This window comes from Protopterus annectens, chromosome 1.part0 (assembly GCF_019279795.1).
Source record: "Protopterus annectens isolate FY-2018-M chromosome 1.part0, PAN1.0, whole genome shotgun sequence".
Taxonomy (NCBI): domain Eukaryota; kingdom Metazoa; phylum Chordata; order Ceratodontiformes; family Protopteridae; genus Protopterus; species Protopterus annectens.
Genome location: NC_056725.1, coordinates 1,301,589,442 through 1,301,594,441, shown reverse-complemented (window position 1 = coordinate 1,301,594,441; position 5,000 = coordinate 1,301,589,442). Strand labels below are relative to the sequence as shown.

The 5,000-nt window shown below is 40.7% G+C and overlaps 1 protein-coding gene across 1 annotated transcript in view; it reads right to left on the bottom strand.

Annotated features, from left to right (window-relative positions):
• CACNG2 (calcium voltage-gated channel auxiliary subunit gamma 2) overlaps positions 1-5,000 on the bottom strand; it is a 1,878,586-nt gene that overhangs the window by 1,275,146 nt on the left and 598,440 nt on the right. The gene's annotated exons all lie outside the window — the stretch shown is intronic.

Here is a 5,000-nt window from a genome sequence, read left to right as displayed (position 1 = left end):
TCTGTCAATGTAGGACATGTGTTTAAGGCCTAGGATTCTTTTTCTGAGGTACTTTTGTGGCCTCTCCAGCTGTTGTAGGTGTCTGGTCAGGTACATGCCAAACGGGGCATTATATTCAATGACTGGTCTGATGAGGGATAAGTAGAGAAGGTTGATGACCTCTTTCTTCCTGGGTGCGAAACCTTTGGTTACAAGACGTGCCACATAGAAGGACTTTCTGACCACAATGACAATGTGATGGTTGAAGGTGTGGGGCTGTTGATCTGGGTACCCAGATCTCCTATGGCCCCTTCAGTGTTTAGTAGGCTCCCATAAATGTGGTAATTCATGGGAACTGAGTTTTTTCCAAAGGGAATGATAACGCATTTTTTGGCATTAAGCTTCAGGCCATGGTTCCGACACCAGTCATTGGACTCAGAGAGGCCCTTTTGTAGGATGTATGCATCACTTGGGTAGTTGATAATAACTCCTAGTTTGCAGTCTTCAGTGAACTTGGTCAGGCAGAGTCCTTCTGTGTTGGCCTGGACTTCTGAGAAGTAGATGTCAAACAGGAGATGGTCCAGGACCAAGCCCTGTGGGACTCCACTTGTGACTGATCAATAGTCTGACTTGAAATCTGCAACTTTCACTCTGTGGGTCCTGTGAGTGATCCATTTTCCAACCCACCTAATGATTTGGTGAGTTTATCAATGATACCTGAGTGGGGAATGGTATCAAAGGCCTTGGCCAGGTCAAGGTAGGCTGTATGCACTGCCTTACCCTCATCCACACCCTTGGTGACTGCCTGAAGATGTCAATCAGGTTCATCAGGCAGGATCTCCCCTTGATAAAGCCAAACTGTGTGGGGTCAGGAATTTGGAGATTGCCTATATCTTTAATAAGCAAGTCCATGATGATGTGTTGTACAGCTTTGCATACCAGGCTTGGCAGGGTAATGGGGCGATAGTTCCCAGGGTCTGTAGTTGCTCCGTCTTTATGGAGCAGGATGACTGTAGCAGTGCACCATTCATTAGGGACATAGCCTAAGGTAAGGCTGTGATTGAACAGGGCACACAGATGTGGTGCCAGTTTGTTTTGTAGCTCATGTAGGATGCAGCCAGAGATATTATCAGGTCCCATGGACACTGTATTCTTGGCTTTGGACAATGCAGCTTTGACCTGTGCCACAGAAATGGTGGGTACCAGGCTTTCATCTGGTATTGTGATAGGGCCCTTGGGGGGGGGTAAAGTTGGCACTGAATCTGTCGGCCAGTATGTTGGCTATATCTGTTGACTCAGTATAGGATGTGCCATTGTGCAAATCTGGGTATTGTTTTTGAGGTTTTTGATATAGCTATAGAAGGCTTTGTGGTTGTTTTTGATGTCTGCCGCAATTCTGCCTTCATAGCTGGCTTTAGAGGATTTGATAAGGGATCTCAGCTTTTTGTTGAGACTGATAAGGGAGGTTTTCCAGTCTTGTGACTTCATTTTTTTCTGCAACAGTTTCTTCCTTCTTTTGTAGAGTTTGCTGATGGCTGGGGACAACCAGATTGGCTTCCTTTTTTTGGAGGAGAACGTCTTAGTTTTATTTGGCATGGCATGATCCATGCATTTGTGTGCATGTTCATACAGTGCATTGGTGTATGATTCAGCAGTCATGCAGCTATTTTCCATTGGCATGGGTGCTGAAAAGTTAGCCACCACTGATTTTAAGAGCCTAAAGTCGGCTTTAGCTGGTGGTGTAGGCGAGATGGAGATTTCCATGGTGATCAGTTTGTGGTCAGATTTAACCAGGGAGGAACTGTCTATAGGTGTGGAGCAACAGTCTCCCATGTTGGTGATAACCAGGTTAAGGATGTTGCTTCCTCTAGTGAGGGTAAGAATGAGCTGGTCCAGGGCATTGGAATTGATAAATTCCAGAAAGCATTGGGCCAGTACATATTAGGAATATCATTGATCTGGGGGTCTTATTGATTAATCATGGGCATAGTGCAGAAAGATAAAGTTTACTGGGCCCACAGACTACAGATATGCAGTCATGCTTATCATATGATGGTGATTTATCACTGTGACAGCAAAAACTCAGTATGAAAACAGCATTCCTATGGTGAAATGATAATGGTATGGACAACATGACTTTATGGAATACAACAATACTAAAGAATAAAATGTTATATATTCTAAAACTCTATAAATGGAAGCAATAAGAAATCAAACTATTCTTGTATTCTGTAAAATCTGTTAAGCAAACCAAAAAATATCTGAGTAAAGGTACTTACTGTTACTTGTAAATCAATATATTAAAGGACCATTTTTTTTTTAAATTTGCCACTTAGGGTTACACGGTGGTGCAGTGGTTAGCATTGTTACCTCACAGGAAGAGGTTCCCTGGTTCGATCTTCGGCTGGGGTGCCTTCTATGTGGAGTCTGCATGTCCTCCCTGTGGTCGCGTGGGTTTCCTCCTGGTGCTCCGGTTTCCTCCCACATCCCAAAGACATGCAAGAGGTGGATTGGACACTCTAAATTGGCCCTAGGTGTGAGTGTGTGTATGCGTGCCTTCTGTGGAAGGTTGGGTGCCAGGCTGGCAACTCAACACCGTAAAACTCCACTGCCAATCATGAGCGGACATGTGATCCGCTGTGTTGACCCCTAACCGGGAAAAGCCAAAAGAAGAAGAGGAGGGTTACTCTCAGATCTGTCAGCCATAAATCGTTATAGTAATGGCAGACTTTACAACTTTTTTCCATAAGTAACAGGTTCCGTCATGAAAATAAACTTAGAATATCCCAATTTATACCTAGGCACTGTGATATTATTAGACTCCCTTTCCCCTAAACACAACCTGTATAAATATTAATGGAAAGTATCCCTTTCATTGATATACTGAAGTTAACTGGCTGGGCTGTAGCCAATAGATATAATCAAAGGGTTTTACACATCTATTTATGCAAAGACCCAATATGACCCAGAGCAAAGCATATTTCTATACAATATTTTTAGAGGGAGTCAGGAAACTAAATGACAAAAAGTTATAAGAAACCAGAATTGCTGCTATTCAAGTAATAATGCCCAATACGGTGGACATGATAGGGAAAATAACAAGCCACCCAAGTGTATTGTGAAGCCCCTATGCCAAAGGCATAACACCCACAGTGGAGGGCATTATTGACTTAGAAAATGTCCTATCTGTTAAATTTTGTCTTTGTTTTATTAGTATATACATATTTGTTAATATTTTTGATGTATAATAGTTCCTTTACCTGATGTTTCAGTTGCTATAGGATATGTAATAGCCAATAAAGGTTGCATTTTAAAGTCAAAATATAATTAATTATATAGTAATGTCTGCACACACACTTAGAAACAAAGATGCACGTAATCACACACAGACATAGACATGCACAGAAAAACGCACACACACTCAGACACACACACACACACACACACACACACACACACACACACACACACACACGCCACACGCACAGACACACACACACATGGATGTACTTGCATAGACAGACTCATACACACATAAACACACACACATGGAAATGTGCAAAAGTCTGTCCAGCAATTACAGACATTTTCTTGATGGTGTATACCTCAGATGTATTGTTATAATCAAAACAACAATAAAAAAATACATACAGTGCGAAGCAATCCAATACCCACATCCAAGTTCTCTCTCTCTCTCTCTTTCTGTCTCATACTCACTCTCAGAAACACACACACACACACACACACACACACACACACACACACACACACACACACACACACACACACGCATGCACTCACGCGCACACACACACACACACACACACACACACGCAGTTAGTTGCATATATATATATATATATATATATATATATATATATATATATATATATATATATATATATATATATATATAGACAACCTGTCACATATATATAGAAATTCACAACTTTTTAAGAAATGCATTTAGAAAGGAGAAAGTAAAATGGTAAGTCCTTTTAACTGCTCCTACAGTTCCTTTTATTACTTGAGTTTTATATTATTTATTTACTTATTTTTCACACACTAAGCAGCTGCATTTATTGATCATACACTCTAGGGAGGCTATTTGTTCTTTGTTCCATTCAGGCTTTTTAGGGGGTTGATGTGCTGCAGTAAAGTCACATACGTGTTCCTACAAGGCTGACTTTGCACATTAATACCATTTTGGAGAATGCTTGTTCTCCAGCAGGATATTGTCTAAATGTTTACCCATCTTATGAAAAGCAATAAAGAATAAAGAAGAAGGGCAATCTTTCATATATATGGCAGCCACACAAATTAAAAGCATACATCAAAAAATGGCAACTGTTATGAAAACAGCATTCTGCCTGAGAGCTGCGATGCTTTACTATGTGAAACTGGCTTGCAGCTGCACTGTGGGCAGGGCAAAACTTTAAAACAACAGAAGCAGCAGGGAAAAAGTCGGTGATAAAAGGAATCAACATAATTAGAGATTTTACAACAGTGGTAAACTTTTGGTGGTGACAATAACTTTTTAACAATAGAACAATAAACCTGTAATATATATCTTTAACAAATGCAAATAGAAACCACAGCAAACTTTGCAATGATAATGCTTTTAATGTATTATATACCCTGATCTGTACCTGTGCCATTTGGTAAGCAATAGTTTCAAAATAATCCTTGCAGAGTGCATGGAGAACAAACCACAGGATTATAGGCAGTGCAGGATTTTAATGGGAATCTCCAAGGGATTGCAATAGTTTGGAAACTGTATAACCTATCATATATTATTAGAAAATGTTTGTTTACCAGACATGTTTTTCCTTGACAACAAGAAATTCCTCTATGTGTGCAAGTTTATTAAGATATATACCCGCAGTGGTGGTGCTGCGGTAGCGTTGTCGCCTCACAGTTAGACATTGCCCGTTTGATTCTCAGTAAGAGCGTCTTCTGTGTGGTGACATGCGTGAATGGGTGTTCCTTCGTTGAAGGTTGTGCATTAGGCCCGGCAAGCC